The following is a 22,611-nucleotide window of genomic DNA, read 5'->3' on the forward strand; positions in this document are numbered from 1 at the left end:
TAGTTGGAGGCGGCGGCGCGGAGCGGCCATCGTCGAGTCGACGGCGCCGGGCGCGTCTGTCCCATTATCTCCAACAGGTAACGTCTCAGGTTGCTGATGGGGGAGGTGTGGTTAAAATGTCTGAGTTTGTTTCGCTGGTCTTTTGTACGTGTGTTTACTTGGCAAGGGTCGGGGTTTTTCTGGTGAGGGGGGGAGCGCAGGTTTGGCCCGGGGGAGAGGGGGGTAAGTATGTGCGCTGCCGGGCGGGGGTGTTCGTGTGTGCGAGGGAGACCGGTCTCTTCAGATCGACAGACTCGAGCAAAGATCTTGGACTCGACCGTGGGAAGAGGCTGATGCGATGACATTCCCGGACCATGATCTCATCCTGAATGGAGGAGCAACCGGAGCCGCCGCCAGCCGGCCGGATGTCCAGCCCCTGTTCAAACTAATCAGCAGAACCGCCCCCAGAATGAGCAAGACGTTGGGCACCGCTGTAAAAAGACCTGGATCTATCTCCCTCTGGCACCTTTGGTCAGGACCAAAGATCTTATAGCGAAGCACCTTTGGTCAGGACCAACGATCCTATAGTGGTGTCGGCGGTGGAAAGCTTACGGTTCTAGTGAGGGCGCTCTGTACAGGCTCCTGCGGATACCATACTTATTATTTATTGTAATTTTAAAACATGTTCATTTGATTAAATTACGTTAGTGGACCTTAAATATATTTGCACAAAAGGAGGATTTTTTAAAATAAAGTAAGTGCAAGCAACTTCATTTCAAAAGATTTATTCACCTTCCTAGCCAAGTTAATTGTTTGTCCCCCAGTGCTTATTTAGTTTTCACTTGAAAGCCGTGGATAATTGATTCTGCAGCCAGTGAATTCCAAATCGCTATCCATTTGTACCTTTGAAAGTAAAATTATGCATCAGCACTGTATATTGGCAAGTCCTGATCTTCAATACTGGCAAATATTCTCAATGAGCAATATAACACCACAGGGATGGTGTGCACATTTATTAAATGTCCTCTGTTTCTTGTACCAATGAATACAGGCCCAGTTTCTACAATCCAGTTTGTAGCTGAAATCCCTCAGCTCGGGAATAATGCCAGTAAATCATTTCTGCATTCTCTCTCCGACTAGGTTTAAACAGATTCCATTTCAAAATATTAATCAAAGGTGGTATGATGAGTATTTAATTCAATGACAAACATAACTCTAGCGTTGAGTTTGCAGCCATTTGTTTTAAAACTGTTAAAGATAAGTTGACCAAAGTGATATGCATTCCTCTCACCAGTGTTTTGTTAGTTTGTTGTGGCATCTTGATGCTACCTACTCATGTTTATGAGGTGTACGTTGTGGTTTTGCCAGAACAAAAATGAATGCTATGACTGCATCAGTGTCTAAGACCAAGGTAGCAAAAAAGGCCCTTGTCACAAAGAGTTACTATTTCATCACATTGGAGCCTTAGCCCTGTATTTATTTTTTTTTCCAAATGTCCATTTGAGGAACATTGAATAATCTGAACAGTTAATTTCCCATGAATCTTGTAACAGGAGTGTTGCTCATTTCATTTAAGGATAAGAAGGCTGCTTAATTTGTGGAAGAAGTGTGTTGAAATGGAGGAGATGTATTAAGAGCTTGAGGGGTCAAATTTGCTGATACAATGATAGTAACACTGGTAAATCAATTCATTTTCTAAAAGATTAAGTGTTTATGTTTAAAAAAAATTCTATTGGGAAGTACAGCCTGCAGGATGATAAAGTCTTTATAATTATGAAAGGGTATAGTAGAGTCAACTTGCAATATATGCTTTTGCTTCCAGGAGACACTAGAACAAGGGACCATAATGTAAGATTATTAAACATTTCATTTTTGGAATTTAGAAGAAATTTCTTTGCCCAGGGAATGCTTAGAATATTGAACTAAAGAGTATGGGGAATTGTGAAGACAAGTAACATTTCCCGGCAATGAAGACGGGAAATACTGGCAGCTGATGGGAAGCGACTGTAAAAGGGCAGTGCCGCTGGGGGGGGGGGGGGGGGGGGGGGGTCAAGAATTCCTTTCACAGTGTGTGGGGAGTCTGGCCCGGGTCAGCAAGGGCAGGAGCGTTGAGAAGGAGGGGGTCAGGGATCATGCCATCAACTCACTCACCGCTGCCCGGTACTCCGGGCGCGGAACCATCGCATTGTGGCCGGGGAGGGAAGTAGCTCGGGTGGCTGAGAGCGGACAGCTGAACCGACTGCCACCTCGGCGCCTTCTGCCGGCCCACTCATCTCTGGCAGTGCTCTCCATCTGAACACCTCTCTCCTGCCGCTCGCCGGCCTCGCTCATGTCAGCCGCTTCCCACAAATCCTTAAGTTCTGACTGCCGCCAGTAGCAGGACATGGCCTCACTTGCTGCGCTGGGTGACACTGCATGGCATTCACTGCCCGGTCCGTGTCTTTCAATGTAGACAGTGAGGGGACCAGCTCAAGAGCAAAGATTATAGAGTGGAGTGGGTCAGCGGGCGATGGATGATAACAGGACAGCGGGCGGTGGAACTTACTCCTGTGTCAGGGCGAGTTACCTCAATTGGTTTTGTCATTCAATAAGATCACAACTGATTCAACTTGTCCCGGTGTGCTCCCGATTTTCCCCCCACCATCTCTCCACTTGCCATCACCCTCCACCCCTCACCCATTCAGTTATTCAAAATGGAGGAGATCTGGAAGCTTTGGGCAAATTGAATTGTTACTTTCTTTATTTTTATTTTATTTTTATTTTATTTTCAGTGTGAGAAATTCTATGTCCCGCCAGCCTTTTTTCAAAATATAGCAACTCAAAATGGGCGAGTGTCTTCAACGCAGGTGTGTCTTCATTGCCGGGAAATACGGTATATTAATGATTTAGATTAACTTGTTGATTTTTTTCTGTGTCATCAGTACTTCATAGCACCTGAACAACAAAATGTCATGGAGTTGTACATCGTGGAAACGGGCCCATCAGCCCAACTCGTCCATGCCGATCAAAATAGCCCATCTAAACTAGTCCCATTTGCCTGTAATTGGCCTGTATTCCTCTAAACCTCTTCTATCCATGTACCTGTTTGAAATGCTGTTATAATACCTGCCTCGACTACTTTCTCTGGCAGCTCGTTCCACACATCACCACCCTCTGAGGAAAAAAGTTGTCCTTCTGATTCCTTCTAAATCTTGACCCTGTCACCTTAAGCTTATGTCCTCTGGTTTTTGATTCACCTGTGCATTCACCCGATATATTCCTTTCATGATTTTATACACCTCTGTAAGATCTCCCTCAGCCTTCTGCACTCCAAGCAATAATGTCCTAGCCTGGTCAACCTCTCCCCATAGCTCAATCTCTCAAGTTTACATTATGAATTCATCATTCCCAGTATATAGCATTTTAAAATCTAAATGCCAAGGCAATTTGTAAGAATTGCTGTGTAAGTTTAGTTTAGAGATCAGGGTGGAAACAGGCCCTTCAGCCCACCGAGTCCATGCCAGCCAGCAATCATCGCACACTTACACTATCCTACACACACTAGGGACAATTTACAATCATAATAAGCCAGGAATGTGAGGAAACTGGAGATCCCTTAGAAAAACCCACGCACGTCACAGGGAAAATGTACAAACTTTGTACAGGCAAGCACCCGTGGTTAGGATTGGACCCGTGTCTCTGGCGCTTTCAGGCAGCAACTCTACAGCTGCGCCACCGTACCGCCCATGTTATTGAGTCTTTTCCAAGTTACACAATGAGAGCAGCAAGCTGTTCAGCTGCAATAGGACTGGTTAGTCAGTGATATGATTATTTTTAAATAATCAGGAAATGTGAGGGAAAATTTAGCCGAGAAAATATATTGATATTGTCCACACAGACTTGAATGATATTTGCCTATGGTTTCAAGGGCTACGAAGTTTGAGGTCCATGTTCATACCGCTGAGGTGTAAGCTACCGAAGTGAAATATGAGGTGCTGTTCCTCCAATTTGTGCTGGACCTCACTCTGACAATGGAGGAGGCCCGGAACAGAAAGGTCAGTGTTGGAATGGTAGCTGGAGTTAAAGTGTTGAGCAACCGGGATATCAGGTCTATGCGGAAGTGAAATACTTGCTGATATACAGGAGTCCACACCTGGAACAACGGATACAGTAGAATAGGTTGGAGGGCATGCAAGTGAACCTCTGCCTCGCCTGAAAACACTGTTGGGGTCCTTGGACGCAGTCGGGGGAGGAAGTATAGGGACTGTTGTTGCATCTCCTTCGGTTGCAGGAGGATGTACCTGGGGAGGGGGTGGTTTGGGTGGGAAGGGACGAGTTGACCAGGTAGTTGCGGTGGGAAGGGTCTCTGTGGAAAGCAGAAAGGGGTGGAGATGGGAAGATGTGACGTACTTGGATCCCGTTGGAGGTGGCGAAAATGTCGGATGATTATGTGCTGTATGCGACAGCTGATGGAGTGGAATTTGAGGACAAGGGGAACTGTCCTTGTTACGAATGGGGAGAGGGGAGCTGTGGGGATATCGAGGAGACCCTAGTGAGAGCCTCATCTATAATGGAAGAGGGGAACCCCCGTTCCCTAAAGAATGAGGACATCGCCGATGACTTGGTATAGAACACCTCATCCTGGGCGCAGATATGGCGTAGACGGTTGAATTGGCAGTAGGGGAAAAAGTCTAACAGGAAGCAGGGTGAGAAGAAGTATAGTCTATATAGCTGTGGGAGTCAGTGGGTTTTAAGTAGATGTCAGTCGACAGTCTGTCCCCTGTGATGTAGACGGTGAGATCTAGAAACGGAAGGGAGATGTCGGAGATAGTTCAAGTGAATTTGAGTGCAGGATGGAAATTAGTCGTGAAGTTGATGAAATCAGCGAGTTCTGCATGGGGGCAGGAGGTAGCGACGATGCAGTTGTCAATGTAGCGGAGGTAGAGTTGGTGATAGGGCCAGTGTAGGTCTGGAACAGTGATTGTTTGACGCACCCTACAAAGAGGCAAGCATAGCTGGGGCCATGCGAGTGCCCATAGATTTGGATTTGGAGGAAGTGGGAGGAATCATTTGTTGAGGGTAAAGACCAGCTCTGTTAGGCAGAGGAGAGTGTTAGTAGATGGAAATTGACTGGTTCAGCAGTCGAGGCAGAAATAAGACCTTCCTGGTGGGGGATGGTATAGAGTGATTGCTTGTCTTTGTTTATAGCATTTGAATGTTGTCGCCAACTTGACTAGCTGCATACCAAATCTCGTTGTGCTTATGTGCAATGACAATAAAATATATTATTATTATTAAAAGGTAAATTAGACTCTACTTGTGCATGTATGTTTTTTAATTGTGGATTAAATTTCTATTACTTTTGAATTAATTTGTAATTACAAATTATCAGTGAGATAAAAACAGACTATTGCACCCATTATTTGGAGTGCTGTGAGCAAATTGAGCCCCATAGGAAGTGCTCTGGAGGGGGTCTAGAGGAGGTTTGCAAGAATGATTCCAGGAATGAGTGGGTTTGCACATGATGAGCGTTTGACAGCATAGGGCACAGTTGAGGGGGGGAGGGGGTGGGGACCTCATTGACACTTACAGAATAATGAAAGGCATAGAGTGGATGTGAAAAGGATGTTTCCGCTGGTGGAAGAGTCTAGGACTGAGTTCATGGCCTCAGAATTAAAGGGCACTCTTTTAGAAAGGAGGTGAGGGGGAATGTTTTTAGTAAGAGGGTAGTTAATCTGTGGAGCATTGCCACAGAGGGCTGTGGAGGCCTAGTCGTTGTTTTAAAGCAGAGATGGACACATTCTTGATTAGAACGGGTGTCAAGGGTTATGGGGAGAAGACTGTAAAATGGGATTAGGAGGCAGAGATCAGCCATGAATGAATGGCGGAGTAGACTCGATGGACCGAATGGCCTAATTCTACTATAACTTGTGATTCGCTATCAAAGTTTGCCAGAGCACTGTCAGAGATTGAGCCTTTGGAAGTCTCATCTGGAGACCTGTTTGCCACTTGGGGGTATGATCTATTTGTGAAATGTTTGCGGAGCACATGCTTTAGTCATCGGTAGCTTTACAACAGTATACATCTACTGTGGATGTAGGTCAATTGTGTATAGTGTTGTAGATTGACTGCAAACTGATTCATTGTTGAAGGTAGGCTGGATCTCCTGCAAACAGAAAATACTAAAAATAACCAACCAAGTCATGCAACATCAGTGGAAAGATACAATAAATGGACTAAAGGTTTGACCTGAAATGTTTACTGTATCGTTTTCCACATATACTGCCTGACCTGCTGAGAGTTTCCAGCATTTTCTGTTTTGTTTTATTTCAGATATCAGCATCCGGCACGCAGCGGTAGAATTTTTGCCATACGGCGCCAGAGACCCGGGTTTGATCCTGACTACGTGTGCTGTCTATATGGAGTTTGTAAATTATCCCCATGACCACATGGGTTTTCCCCAGGTGCTCTGGTTTCCTCCCACACTCTAAAAGCGTACAAGTTTGAAGGTTAATTTGGCTTTGGTTTTAAAAAAAAAAATTATCCCTGGTGTGGAGGATATTGTTAGTGCACGGGGATTGTTGGTTGACCCGGTGGGCCAAAGGGCCTTTTCCTGCGCCACATTACTGGACTAAACATTGAAAAATCTGCAATTTTAATTTGATGTTCATTGTTTTGAAGTTCCATTGTGGAAGTTGAAATTTAATTTTGTGGGCTAAAATTATAAAACAATCACCATGTACATCATGATAACATTTTTGGGACAGTGATATCTGCAGGACTGTACTGTACACGTGCAGGTCGCACCTGCAAGCCTAACCCGAAGTACCAGGATTACGTTTCAACTGCCTTTGGTGTTCTACATTATTGCTTACTTACAGCCTGTTGTATTCAGTGCCATATATAGTCTCCCACACGTACATGTCATGGTACATTCCCACACTGGTTTTCTATTACAACGTTTAACTATTATATCCATATTTTATCACAGCTTAATTCCTTAAGAGGAAGGATGTAGATTAACTATATTAGCCGACCTTTATTATATCTATCATTACATATGTTATGCATGCTACGTATTCCACATATATTCCCGTCTGGATCTTCAGTATAACCAGACCTAGTGATCCACACTAGTTTGCGGTTAGTTTAAAATGCTGTAATCCAAAGGAATCTGCCAGAATGAATTATTTGAATCTAGAACTGAGAATACTGTTGCCTTGCCCAAATGTGCTGCGACTTCTTCCACTGTGCGCATGGGATAGTGTGGTCGTTTAATAGCAGTGTTTAAATCTTTAGGATTGATGCAAATCCGTATTTCTTCCTTGTTTATTTTAGTTGTTGTGACCATAGTTGAGACTAAGTCTGATGGAACAGCAACCGGTGCAATCATAGAACCATAGAAAATAGGTGCAGGAGTAGGCCATTTGGCCCTTCAAGCCTGCACCGCCATTCAATATGGCTAATCATCCAACTCGGTATCCTGTGCCTGCCTTCTCTCCATACCCGCTGATCCCTTTAGCCACAAGGGCCACATCTAACTCCCTCTTAAATATAGCCAATGAACTGGCCTCAACTACTTTTTATGGCAGAGAATTCCACAGATACACCACACTCTGTGTGAATTTTTTTTTCTCCTCTTGGTCCTAAAAGACTTCCCCCTTATCCTTAAACTGTGATCCCTTGTTCTGGACTTCCCCAACATCGGGAACAATCTTCCTGCATCTAGCCTGTCCAACCCCTTAAGAATTTTGTAAGTTTCTATAAAATCCCCCCTCAATCTTCTAAATTCTAGCGAGTACAAGCCGAGCCTATCCAGTCTTTCTTCATATGAAAGTCCTGCTATCCCATGAATCAGTCTGGTGAACCTTCTCTGTACTCCCTCCATGGCAAGAATGTCTTTCCTCAGGTTAGGAGACCAAAGCTGTACGCAATACTCCAGGTGTGGTCTCGCCAAGGCCCTGTACAACTGCAGTAGAACCTCCCTGCTCCTATACTCAAAAGTTGATCTTTTGCCCGGATATTTTGTAATGAGACCAATGCACAGAAGTTAACAACTTATAGTCGTTTATTGGAAGACGTGTAGAGGTAACATTATATGCTATTGGTTCCGTGGTCAGCATTTAAACTAACCACAAGCTAGTGTGGATCACTAGTGTCTGTGGTTTGGTTATACTGAAGATCCGGACTGGGCTATATGTGGAATGTGAAACATGCATAACATGTGCAGTGATAGATATAATAAAGGTAGGCTAATATAGTTAATCTACAATATCTTTGAGTGTAGAATTTTCTTGGCCTGGCCTGTGTGCATTTTCTTTCCTCCAGAAGAATGCAATTGCATTGCAGACCACCATTTTTTGGTAAATTTGAAATGAGCAATAAATTGCTTTGACATCCACATCCTGAGGATTTTCTCATTTAAACAAGTGCAGCCACTTCATATCTGTGTGAACATAAATGTATGATGTGTTGACATTTTAATATTTATCTGCCTATTTAAGTTGCAGTGAATGCTTGTCAGTGGTCCACTCACCAAGTTTACTTTTGTATATACAAGCAATGTTGCCTGACCCGCTCAGTTCCTCCAGCAGTTTTTTTTGTTTTTTTTGCTTTTGTAAGTAATATCCAAACAAATACACTTACAGTGGATGGTACAGTAGACTACTTCTTCCGTTTTAGCACCTGATTTTGATTTGAATTGGCCATGCAAATTTCCCCTGCTGCAGGTGGGTAGAATAGGATCTAGAAGTACCGGTGCATGGTTTCCTGAAAGTGGCAATTCAGGTAGCCAGGGTGGTGAAGGTAGTGATTGGTACACTGGCCTTCATTGGGAAGGGTATCGAGCATAAATGGTGTAAATATCATATGATGTACAAGTTGTCAGTGATACCTACGTAGAATACTGTTTATTTCTGGTCTCCTGGATATGGAAAGGATGTCATTAAGTTGGAAATGGTGCATGTGATTCAAGAGGATGTTACTGGGACTTCTGGACTTGTACAAAGAGGCTGGATAGGCTGGGACTTTTTTTAGTTTGGAGTGCTGGAGACATGGGTAAACCTATTTAAGTATCTAAAATCACGAGCGGCCTGGATAAAGTAAATTTTCAGTCTTTATCACCAGGGTAAAGTTTCTATAAAAACTAGAAGACATACAGTGTCCTCCATAATGTTTGGGACAAAGGATCAGGATCTGCATGGGTGAGGTGGATCGAAAGGGCTTGTTTCTGTGCTGTACAATTTTGATTCTATGAAATATGAAAGTTACTCTGTTCAGGTAAACATAATTAAAAGTAACCATATTTTCACACAAATGCTTCCCTAATGGCATACTTTAGGACATTGTTATCTCCATTACTAATTAGAATTTTTTATAAGTAATGAGCTCTCTAGCAATCGTTTTGAAATTTAAAAGAAACCTGAAGGGTAGATTTTTCACAAAGTGGTGAATATCTGGAATGAGTTGAATGTGGAAGTGGTAGAAGCAGATTACAATTACAAACTTTAAAAAAGCATTTGGATGGATAAATGGATAGGAATGGTATTGAGAGATATGGGCCTAATGTAGGCAAATGCAATTAATAACAAGGTAGGCTAAAATAGACCATTTAAGTGTTATATAATTCAATTTATCCATACATTGGGTTTCCCAGCCCTTTACATTGTGTCTTTGTAATTGTTGCCTCGTCTGACTGAATAGAAGTTGAGTCACAGATAACTCCAGATGCTGGAACTTGAGCAAAAACCAAAGTGCTGGAGGAACTCAGCAGATCATGCAGCATTATGGAGGGAGTGGATAGATGACATACCTTCACATTGACAGTTGGATACATTTGTGGGGGGAGGGGTGGAGGGGATGATTGTCAGATGAGTAAATTACAAAGGTTGGAGATTAGAATTGAGAAAAAATGTCAGATAAGGAAAGAAGTAGTATGTAATGTAAAGCCGGAAGGAGGGAGATAGGTGGAAGGGGAGGGAAAAGAGGGGATAAAAGAGAAATATGAGATGGATGGAAGATGAGGGTACAGACGAGGGAAAAGGAACAGGTTGACTAGAATGGTGGGAGAAAATAAGAATGTACCAGGGTCAGGACAATGGAAAGAAAAAGAGAGCCAGGTCAGGAGGCATATTACTTGAGCTGGAGCTCCCTGTTGCTGAACATTTTAACTCTCTTTTCAATTCCCATACTGACCTTTCTGTTTCTGTCCCCCTCCATTGTCAGAGTGAGGCCATAGGCAAACTGGAAGAATAGCACCTCAGCATCCTGCTTGGGTAGCATACAAGCCAACCATTGAATTGGTATGACCGATGAATTCTCCAATTTCAAGTATTTTTTTCCCTGAATGGAAGTTGTTCCAGTGTCACGTGAGTTGTAATTGGAGTACATTGTTGACCTTGGAGTTAAAATTTGATATAATTAACTTGGATGTTCATGGAATGGGTGCTTTATATGTTAAATCTTATGTTGAAGTTGTTGGAAATGGTTAGGAACATGTATGCAAGCACAAATGGGTAGACTGATTGAGAATGACTGACTCGAAGGACTGATTCGAACGAATACCCTGCAGTTCTAGCAAGGCTGGCTATTTCCTACCTGATTTGAAATTTATCTCACTGATTTCGTTTGGGAAGGGGAAATAAAGGATAAATCCACTGAGAACTTTAAGTCTGAAAATCCTCACCTGAATCTTCTGTGGAAATGCCAGAATTTACCTCTCTAACTGTATGGATGCACAGTTGTCCGAATTTTTGCACAGCAAATTACTCGTGATTACCTGATTGTTAGACGTAAATTTAGTTCCAACGAGGGTCTGCAAAAAGGATATACCATGAACTTACTGGGAAAAGTTTGCTTAATATTCATGAGTGAGGTAGAGTGAGCCCAAGATTTTAAATTTGTTTTTCAAACAATAATCAGTTTATATTACTGATGATGGGCTGTTTAATTTTTAATTTATTTTCGAGTAAGACCTGGTTTAACTGGCTGTCAATGCATTTTTGTGTGTAGGGCTATTTTTTAATCAACTTGCAGCACAAGGGCTCGCCAATTTGTGTATCTGACGAGTTAGCACCAGGGATCTCGACTTGTTAAGAGCAGGTTTAATGAACAACCAAGGATGAGTGGCAAAATCCTTAGTGGCAATTCCAGGCATACAGCATGTCGATATTTATTTCGAATCTGCTGATAGTTGATTTTATGTTGTTAATCTCTTTAATTAAGCAGTCCATACATTATTAAAAATTATCGTAGAGAATGGTAAATATTTTGAATGTACAGAACTGGTTGTATCCAAACTGTGGCTAAATATTAATTAGTTTGTTGTCAATTTAGGTATTTTGTACATTGTGTGTCATTTAATACTTTAAATCCAATGTAATAAATGAGTTTTCTTTACAATAACAACTGTAAGTAAATTTTAATTATATAGCGCGTTTAAATCAACTCGCATTGAAACCAAAGTGCTTTACATAGAAGAAATAATTAAGTTTCCGTACATCCATAGAAAAATTTAAAAAAAAAAGAAAAATGGCACAACATATTATAGAATTCAACATGAACGTCCCCCTTCAACAGAATCAAAATTTTCCACTGTGGGGAAAGGCATCAAAGTTCAATCCTCTTCCTCTGTGATCACCCGAGGTCGGGGCTTATTTGTGGCCTCCGCAGCCAGTCTGTTGTTTTCAGGCCCTCTTGCCGGGAAGATGGAACTCCGGCGTCGGGTGAACACTCCTCAGCGGCTTGGAAATGTCTGGAGCGGCCGCTTCCTCCCTGGAGACCGTGGCACCCGAAGTCCTCAAGCCGCACTGGTTGGAGCTCCTACTCTGGTGATCTCAGACCCCATGCTCCGGTGTTTTAAATCCAGCGGCGCCCGCCCGCAGCTGGACACTCACAGCCACAGCTCCTCGGATGTTGGAGTCAGCGGCCACAGCACTCCGGAGCTTACTGCATGGCGACCCGGGTAGGGCATGGCCCCCTCCGTGATGGTCTCCCAGCGCTGTGCCGCTGCCGAAGCTGGGGTTCCGGCCGGTCCCGACAGGAGGCGCCGCTCCAGTCCGATGGTAGGCTGCGAGGAAGGGGCGAAGAAGCAGCTCGGAGGGAAGCAGCCTCTCCGACCAGGTAGGGACTAGGAAATAAAGTTCTTCCCCTTCCCCCCCCCCCCCTCACCCACCACATAAAAGAAGACCTCCAACAAACATTTTGTTTTTAACAGGACTCAAAATAAAAATTAAAAGGGGTGAAAGGACGGACTGCAGGCAGAACAGCCATACACAACGGCGCCCCACTCCTGCAGTCCGACATCTTATTACAGGTGCACAACCTTTTATCCGAAAGCCTTGGGACCAGGCACTTTTCGTAATTCGGAATTTTTCGGTTTTCGGAATGGAAGATTTTTAGCGTAGATTTTAACGGCTGGCTCAGTGGTAGAGTGCTCGGCTCATATTCGCAAGGTCGCGAGTTTGCGCCTCGATCCCGGCAGTTACTCGATCGCAGAATAGGAGAGAATAGGGAGGGTTAGGCTGGGATCATTCTCTGCGAGATGATCTTAGTGCGGGAGACAAGTGTAGGAGAGGTGTACTGACTATGTGGGCAGAACTTTGGAAGTGATTGCCCACCATTCTCAAAAGCCGCTGTGTCTCCCTGTCCCTCCAACTCCAGAGGAATCCGCTCCCCGATGGGCCGCTACGGCGACAAGTGGCAGTTCGCCCACAGCCCGAGCTGCGCCACCCCAAGAACAAGACATACCTTGCACACCATCAGCTTCTGCCCCTACGGAGTTGGAGCGGGGCTGGGCTGGAGTTGCTGATCTGGGATCTGCGTGCTTGCAGTGGGCCTGGGGGTCGGTGTCCTGATGAGGGGGCATAGCTCGGGCTGTGGGCGAACTGCCACTTGTCGCCGTAGCGGCCCATCGGGAGTGGCTTCTGGTGGTCCTGACGTCTCTCAACACCTGTCCAGGGGGGTGGCCGTAGACGTCAGGACCAACAGGAACCCGCTCCCCGATGCGCTGCTACAGCGACAAGTGGCAGTTCGCCCACAGCCCGAGCTGCGCCCCCCTCATCCGCAACCCGGGTTCCTCTGGAGTTGGAAAGGGGCTGGGCTAGAGTTGCTGTTGGCTGTGAGCCTCTGTGATCTCCGTGCTTGCAGTCGGTGTCCCGTTGGTCCTGACGTCTCCGGCCACCCACCTGGACAGGAGCTGCCCCCTCCCTCTGCAACTGCAAACAACCCCACTCTCCTGCAAGGGCGGTACAGTTCCCAGTCTCAGCTCCTGTACAGGGGGGTGGCCGGAGACGTCACAGCCCGAGCTGCGCCCCCTCATCCGCAACCCCAAGAACAAGACGTACCTTGCACACCATCAGCTTCTGTCCCTACGGGGAGCGTGTTCCTCTGGAGTTGGAACGGGGCTGGGCTGCTGCTGGCTGTGGGTCTCTGGGATCTCCGTGCTTGCAGTGGGCCTGGGGGTTGATGTCCCGTTGGTCCTGACATCTCCGGTGACTGGCACTGGCACCTGCTGGCATCGCCGACGTGAAGACAGTGCAAAGCCCCCGCGCCGGTGCAATGGGCGGGGCGCTGGAAAAGGGAGGGAAGGGGTCACACACATGGCCGGGAAGCAGAGGGGTGTGGGTGAGGTGAAACTGAAGGGAGCGACAATCTGCTGCTGCCTGCCTGCTGAGTTAAAAAGTTCCCACGCAAGACTCACGATACACTGTATCGTGAGTCTACCGTGGGAACTTTTTAACTCAGCGGGCAGGCAGCAGCAGATTGTCAATTATTAACCCTCCTGCGCAATATACCCTCACCTTCTCTTTTATGAATGGGGATTTAGTTCCCCTTTCTTCGAGGATCGACTGGAGGTTCCGCTGTCACCTCTGCAGGCCGCCCTCGGTGACCGTCTTCAAGGACCTTTCTTCGAGGACCGAAAAAATATCCGCTATTCGGAGCTTTTAGTTATTTGGAATTTCGGATAAAAGGTTGTGCACCTGTATATGCATAAGTAAATGGTTTATACTTACGACGACCTTCTGTTCCAAAATATGATTATTTTGAGATTTGCAGAAGATCTGAACAAGTTAATGTTTGGAATTTTATTGTATTCTAGATCAAGTGTGACCCGCTGGGTCCCATCCCCTCAATGCGCCGTCGGAGGGGGGGGGGGGGGGCCTGGCGGCGTCACACCGAGGTCTCACCAAGCGCTTGGTCTCACCGAGGTTGATTAAACGCTGAATAATCCAACCACATTTTCGTTAGGAAGTGGAAAGAAATAATAGAAATTGCATTCATTGCAATGTGTCATACATGCCGTCTTAAATGACCACCTAAACTGTCATTTGGCAACCTAAAAAGCTGCCTAGGTTGCCCGGCAGGAAACAGAGGAAAAAAGGTTAAATGAGAGCCCTGGCACTGTATTTGAAGTCAGCAACATAGAAGCTTTTCAATGCACCTGTGCCTCTTATCCTTTTTGGTTGCAGAGGTCATGCGTTTGTGATGTGCTGTTGGAGTAACCTAGGTAAGTGACTCCAGTGTATTTGTAATTGGGAAATGCTGCAACTATGGTATCTCTCCTATAGCAGGTGGACTAAAGCCAAACACAATACTTCCAAGAACAACCTCACCAATATCTTGTACAATGGTAACATAAAGTCCCAAATTCTATGCTCAATTCCCTGATTGATGAAGGCCAATGTGCCAAAAGCCTTCTTCACCACCCTATATACCTGCAATGCCATTTTCAGGAACTATATAGTTCAGGGATCTCTGTAGTTCGAACCGTCCCTGTTCTAAGCGTACACTGGCCCTATCCCCAACTCTTTCTCTGCTAGATTGATAACTGCATCGGGGAGACCCTGCACCCATGCAGAACTCATGGACTTCCACCGTGCCCTCAAGTTCACCTGGACTATCTCGGACACCTCTCTCCCCTTTATTATTCTCACTTGTGTCCATCGCAGGCAATAAAGTTTCGACAGACATCTATTTCAAACCTACTAACTCCCACAGGTATCTCAGCTACACATTTTTCCCACCCTGCCTTTTGCAAAGACTCTCTCCAATACTCCCAATACCTCTGTCTTTGTTGAATCTGGTCCCAAGAAGAGGTGTTCCATACTGGAATATCTGAGATGTCCTCATTCTTTAGATAACATTGGTTCCCCACTTCTATCATAGATGAGGCTGTATCCTGTACTTCTGCTCTTGCTCCCCATCCCTCCAGTTGCAACAGGGACTGTCCCTCTAGTCCTCGCATTTCACCCCATTAGCCATCGCATACAACACATCGTCCTCCGACATTTTCGTTACAACCAACGGGATCTCCCCTGTCACATTTGTCACATCTTCCTATCTCAGCCCCTTCTTACCGCAGAGACTTCCCTCCACAACTCCCTGGTTCACTCATTTCTTCCCAACCAAACTACCCCCTCCCCAGGGATCTGGTCCTTCTACCTCCTCCCTCGATTCCATCCAGGGACCCTGACAATCTATTCAGGTGAGGCAGAGATTTACTTGCACCTCTATCAACCTCATCTACTGTATCCAGTGTTCCCGGTGTGGGTTCCTATATCGGCAAGACCAAGTGTAGACTTGGCAATTGCTTCGGTGAACACTTACACTCAATCTACCTTGGCCTATGTGGTCTCCCGATTGTAAAACATTTTAACTCTCCTTTCCATTCCCATACTGACCTTGCTGTCCTGGGCCGCCTCCACTGTCAGTGGAGATCCACATGCAGATTGCAGGAACAGAGCCTCATATTTTGCTTGGGCAGCTTACAACCCAGTGGTATGAACATTGATTTATTTTATTTCAAGTAACTCCTACATTCACTCTTCACTCCTCCCACCCTAGTCAACCTACCAATTCCATTGTTCACAACCTTGTATACCTCTTGTTTTCGAACCTTCCCAACCACCTTTCCTGAGGTCATCTGTTTCCGGCCCTTGTTATGGCCTTTTCTTGCCTCCAATTTATTTCCCCCACTTCTACTGTTAGTCTGAAGAAAGATTGCTCTGCTCTACATTACTCCCTAGGATCCAACTGTTCACTGTCCTGAGAAGTCCTGTCCTACTTTGACTTCCCAAAGTGTACCATGTCACACATAATTGAATTAAACTCCATTTGCATTCCTCGGCGTAGATGATCACATTCCCCTGTAATTCCATCTTCACTGACTGCAATACCATCTATTTCAATGTCATCTGCAAATTTAATGATGCTGATGCCATGGAAATTGGTGCTTACTTTATTAATTTCATGTTGGCGATGGCCTTTGCTTAGCTCGTGTATGGTAAGATCTTATCTAATTCCACCTTAATTTTAAAATCTTGTGTGTTAGATGGCAGCTTTAGATAGGATTAAAAACTATTCGAATTCATTTGCCAATTTTGTTACTGGCAAAAAGTAACACTGAAACATTTTGGCTGGGATAAAGTGGAAGCAAAGTGTTGCTTCCAACATGTGTATTTTATTGTTTTTTCTTGAAATAGAAAACTGATGAGTGAGTTCAAATCATTTTTAACAAATGTTATTGTTGGTACTGAAGGTAATCAGAACAGGCCGTTTGGTGGGGGAGATGAGCATTTTAGACGTGCCACATTTCAAGTCTTAATAAATTGTGGATGATGAGAAGAGCAAAATTAATATTTGTACTGTTAAAAAAAAAAGAATAACCTAGCCAATTATTTTACAAAAAGTAATATTCTGATTTTGTCGTTTTTGCTGCAGTTGAAAAATTTACTATTTCAACTTCAAATTATAGTTACATGCTGAGAGGATAATTTAGACCTCAGGCAGTAAACTCCCTCAGCAGAATATTAGATGCTGTTCCCACAGTTTGGGTGTGGTAATGGAAGAGGCCCAGGACAGAGGTCAGAATGGGAAGGGGAGTTAACATAATTAGCAAATGGGAGATCCAGCAGGCCTTGACAGACTGAGCACAAGTGTTCGGCAAATTGGTTGTCATTCCACATTTGGGAACATTGGCAACTTCAAATGCAGTAGATGATGTTGGAGAAGGTGCACATGAACAAAGCTGGGTGGCAGTGAATTGTGAGGAGGATGCTATGAGAATGCAGGGTGACTTGGACAGGTTGGGTGAGTGGGCATGCCTGATGCAGTTTAATGTAGATAAATGTGAGGTTATCCACTTTGGTAGCAAAAACGGGAAGGAAGATTATTATCTAAATGGTGTCAAGTTGGGAAAAGGGGAAGTACAATGGGATCTGGGGGTCCCTGCTCATCAGTCAATGAAAGTAAGCACGCAGGTACAGCAGGCAGTGAAGAAAGCGAATGGCATGTTGGCCTTCTTAACAAGAGGAGTTGAGTATATGAGCAAAGAGGTCCTTCTGCAGTTGTACAGGGCCCTAGTGAGACCACGCCTGGAGTATTGTGTGCAGTTTTGGTCTACAAATTTGAGGAAGGACATACTTGCTATTGAGGGAGTGCAGCGTAGGTTCACAAGGTTAATCCAAGGATGGCTGGACTGTCATATGCTGAGATAATGGAGCGGCTGAGCTTGTATACTCTGGAATTTAGAAGGATGAGAGGGAATCTTATTGAAACATATAAGATTATTAAGGGTTTGGACACGCAAGAGACAGGAAACATGTTCCCGATGTTGGGGGAGCCCAGAACCAGAGGTCACAGTTTAAGAATAAGGGGCAAGCCATTTAGAACGAAGATGAGGAATCACTTTTTCACACAGTTGTGAGTCTGGAATTCTCTGCCTCAGAGGGCGGTGGAGGCCGTGTTCTCTGGATACTTTCAAGAGAGAGCTAGATAGGTTTCTTAAAGTTAGAGCAGTCGGGATATATGGGGAGAAGGCAGGATCGGGGTACTGATTGTGGATGACCAGCCATGATCACATCGAAGGGCCTATTGTCTATTTTCTGTCTTACCTGGGAGGACTTCTGGGGTCCCTGGAGGGATGTAAGGGAGGAGGTATTGGGTTGACAGTAAGAAAATGGGTTGGCAGTGCACCAATCAGTCTGGGAATGGATCATTTGGCCACCAAGCAAAGCAGATTGAGAGACAGATAAAAGGCTGAGGTCAGTTAATTGTGAATCGCCATGTTTACGACCTTGCTTGGTCCAGGAATAGGCAGCTCCAGCACATGGACAAAGCAGAAAACATTGTGGTTATGCCTGAGCAATGGTGCAACAACCTGGATCTCAATGCTCTTAAGATGGTGGAATTGGTTGTAGACTTTCTCCACCCCTCCCCCCACTCACCAGCAACAACACCACAGTCACATCTGTGGAGTAATTAAGTTCCTTGAACCATCTTCTCCACGGGCCTTAAGTGGGGGACACCATCGACTCCACAGTCAAAAAGGCCCAACAGAGGATGTATTCCTGCGGCACCTGAGAAAACACAATCTGCCACAGGCAATGATGGTCAATTTTATACTGCAATCATGGAGTCCGTCCTCGCCTTCTCCTTCATGGTCTGGTTTGGCTCAGCCACCTAGCACGACACCTGGAGGCTGTAGCGCATCGTTCAATCAGCTAAGAAGGTTGTTGGCTGCAAACTCCCCCCCCCCCCATTGACGAGCTGTACACTGCAAGGGCCAGGAAGCGAGCGGGTAAGATAATCTCTGTCCCCTCTCACCCTGGCCACAAGCTCTTTGAAGCACTTATAATATAAAGGGGGGTGGTTAGTGTGTGTGCGGTGGTTAGTGTGTGTGACGTTAAAGGCCCCTTACTTTTATTTGCTACAGAATCAAATCATCCAATACCAAGCAATTTATATACAAGTCTTCGATATACCATAAATGTTTGCTGGATTTTGGCCCTAGAAAGTCCTTGAAAAGTCCTTGAATTTATAGCTGTTCCAAGTGTACAAACCCTGGATGAAACATTTGAACGTGAGCCTTGGCAGGCACTTATGTGCCAGAGTGAGAACATAATCTACTCTGACACTGGAAAGGAAACTTTAGTCATTTGGATCATTTTAAATAAATCTGAAAATAAACACTAAAGCTTAGTTAACTTGATATCAAGCAGTGACATAAAGACAAGATGGAAAATTCTTTTGGTGACCTGGTAAATATTTAATCCTGAAACTATACTGCTGGAATACTTTATTTCATTGCTACCTGTGGAAATGCTGTACCAACTTGGCTGACTCATTTGCCTCCAGAATAACTGTCCACAATATCAAAAGTGATAATTGTTAAGGAAATGCTTTGAGATGTCCTGTGCAATTAAAATATGTTATTTAAATGCAGGGTAAAAATAACTGTTATAATTTATTGGGTATATGAACTTGTGTCTGTCTAGTGCCGGATAATGGTATTTAGTGTGTTGGGCTTCAAATTTACTTTTAACCAGTCTGAAGTAATTAGTATATCCATATTATTGCTGATAATGGTAGAACCTGTACCCAATATTTTGATTTGGATTTTTAAATTATTGGCTGGCATTGAAGTTATTGACTTTGATATTGTTGTGTGACATTGTTTCAGGAGAATTGGAAAAAATTGAAATGAAAAACAATTAATTTCTGACATTTACTTCCCTTTCTAACTGTTTTGGAAGCCTGCCACTTGTAAATGTGTTGTCCTATTTCCAATATAAAATTATGAATGTAGGATAATACAAATGTGATTTTTTTAAAATTTTTTTTTGCTTTATTCTTTTGAAGTCATCAATTTATTCCCTGATTAAAACACCAATGATTTATATGGCATGGATAACATCTATATCCCAGAAAGATGGATGGTTTCATCCTCTACTTCAGTATTGCTCTTGCTTTTGTTCAAAACAGTCACAGCCTCAACTGGATTATTTATCTGTTGGATGTTACCAGATTTGTTTTAGCAGATTCTATATTTGGTATTAATCAGTGGGTGTTATACCTGCTTAATGGATTACTGTATCATCTGTCACCATTAGTGAATTAGCACTCTAGATCAAATTCACACTGAAGCAAATATATTTTTAGTGCACAGATTCTTTTTAAAGAGGTTTATCACAAGTTACATTTTCTGCTACTTAACTTTAAAAAAAACTGAAAACAATGTGACTTGAAGTGCAGAAGCAATTAATTTCGGGATTATGTAATACTGATCGGGTAAATTTCCTCTTTGGTTGTTGTTGGCCACCTCTTCTTCGATTACCTTCTGTGGCAGAGAATTCCACAGATTCACCACTCTCTGTGTGAAAAATGTTTTCCTCATCTCTGTCCTAAAAGATTTCCCCCTTATCCTTAAACTGTGACCCCTTGATCTGGACTTCCCCAACATCGGGAACAATCTTCCTGCATCTAGCCTGTCCAACCCCTTAAGAATTTTGTAAGTTTCTATAAGATCCCCCCTCAATCTTCTAAATTCTAAGGAGTACAAGCCGAGTCTATCCATCTTTCTTCATATGAAAGTCCTGACATCCCAGGAATCAGTCTGGTGAACCTTCTCTGTACTCCCTCTATGGCAAGAATGTCTTTCCTCGGATTAGGAGACCAAAATTGTACGCAACACTCCAGGTGTGGTCTCACCAAGACCCTGTACAACTGCAGTAGAACCTCCCTGCTTCTAACCTCAAATCCTTTTGCTATGAATGCTAACTGGTGTACCATGACACCCAGGTCTCGTTGCATCTCCCCTTTTCCTAATCAGCCACCATTCAGATAATAGTCTACTTTCCTGTTCTTGCCACCGAAGTGGATAACCTCACATTTATCCACATTATACTGCATCTGCCATGCATTTGCCCACTCACCCAACCTATCCAAGTCACCTTGCAGCCTCCTAGCATCCTCCTCACAGCTAACACTGCCCCCCAGCTTGGTGTCATCCGCAAACTTGGAGATGTTGCATTCAATTCCCTCGTCCAAATCATTAATATATATTGTAAATAGCTGAGGTCCCAGCACTGAGCCTTACGGTACCCCACTAGTCACTGCCTGCCATTGTGAAAAGGACCCGTTTATTCCTACTCTTTGCTTCCTGTCTGCCTGCCAGTTCTCTATCCACATCAATACTGAACCCCCAATACCGTGTGCTTTAAGTTTGTATACTAATCTCTTATGTGGGCCCTTGTCGAAAGCCTTCTGAAAGTCCAGATATAACGCATCCACTGGTTCTCCCTTATCCACTCTACCAGTTACATCCTCGAAAAATTCTATAAGATTCGTCAGACATGATTTACCTTTCATAAATCCATGCTGACTTTGTCCATTGATTTCACCACTTTCCAAATGTGCTGCTATCCCATCTTTAATAACTGACTCTAGCATTTTCCCTACTACCGATGCTAGACTAACTGGTCTGTAATTCCCCGTTTTCTTGCTCCCTCCCTTTTTAAAAAGTGGGGTTACATTAGCTACCCTCCAATCCTCAGGAACTACTCCAGAATCTAAAGAGTTTTGAAAAATTATCACTAATGCATCCATCTAATTGCAGAGATGAGTGCTGTCTCCAAGTTCCACAATGTACTTTGGAGTTGAGCTTGGATGAGATACAGTACCCTCCATAATGTTTGGGACAAAGACCCATTTATTTATTTGCCTCTGTACTCCACAATTTGAGATTTGTAATAGAAAAAAATCACATGTGATTAAAGTGCACATTCAGGGGGCGGGGAGGGGGGAGAAGAGGGTGGGCGGTAGAGGGGGAGGGGGATAGCGGGGGAGAGGGGGTAGAGAGAGGGGGTAGTGGGAGAAGGAGGGGGGTAGAGTGGGGGGATGGGAGGGTAGAGAGGGTGAGGGAGGGGGGGGTGGACGGTGGGAGTGAGGGTAGATAAGGAGGGGGCATCTCCCTCTACCCTTTCCCATCTCCCTCCTCTACCCTTTCCCATCTCCCTCCTCCACCATTTCCCATCTCCCTCCTCCACCCCTCCCCATCTCCCTCCTCCACTCCACTCCCCACCCAATCTCCCTCCTCCACCCCATCTCCCTCCTCCTCATTTCCCTCATCCTCCTCCCCTCACTCCCATTCACTGCCCCAGGACCTACCCAGATCGTAGAGCAGGGCCTGGAACTGGACCTGGTTCTCGTACTCTGCTCGGCCCTGACCCCGGACCCAGGCTCGTCCTTTGTTCCAGCAGCGGCGGCTTTTTCGGCCCCGGTACCGGCCCCATCCCAAGTCCCGGGCTCGGCCCTCACTCCAGCTCTAGCACCGGTCACCGGGTGCCGGCAGCCGCCGCCACGTGAGGGCTGGTGTGCCCCTCCCTCCCAGCGTGTCCCGTCCTGCCATACTAGTGCATTGTGACGTCACTCAGGTTTTTTTTCAGAAATGGGTGAGTTTTTGAGCTGTTTTTAAAACTTTAAACGATTAAAAAGTTTGGTAATATACGTGGGAATGCCACAGGAGGATGTTTATCTCCTCGACGGGAAAATTGTGAGTAGGATGTGTGAAAATTGGAAAGCTGTGGCCTAGTGTTTGGACGAAAATAGGAAAATTAACCCGACATAGAGAGAGAGAGAGAGAGAGAGAGAGAGAGTACCTGCAGGGTGAGAAAATAATCCATTCTCTGAGGGAGAGTTGAATTTTATTTGAGTGGAGGAATAAGTGCCAAAACACAACGCAACACCACATACAAAATTTACTTCATTTTTTAAATAACTGTCTGTAATCTGACCCAAAATCTCAACTTTTCTGCTAATGTTTAAGAAAATCATTGGATCATAAAACAAATTTCTTGTTTTGGTGTGCTCATTTCC

The 22,611-nt window shown here is 44.6% G+C and overlaps 1 protein-coding gene across 1 annotated transcript in view; it reads left to right on the forward strand.

Annotated features, from left to right (window-relative positions):
• Positions 1 to 2,061: 2,061 nt before the first annotated feature.
• cdk17 (cyclin-dependent kinase 17) overlaps positions 2,062 to 22,611 on the forward strand; it is a 141,533-nt gene continuing 120,983 nt past the window's right edge. Inside the window, 2 exon segments of the mRNA XM_055652758.1 lie at positions 2,062 to 2,825; positions 10,183 to 10,259. The gene's annotated coding sequence lies outside the window, so the exon portion shown is untranslated.

This window comes from Leucoraja erinacea, chromosome 22, assembly GCF_028641065.1.
Source record: "Leucoraja erinacea ecotype New England chromosome 22, Leri_hhj_1, whole genome shotgun sequence".
Taxonomy (NCBI): Eukaryota; Metazoa; Chordata; class Chondrichthyes; order Rajiformes; family Rajidae; genus Leucoraja; species Leucoraja erinaceus.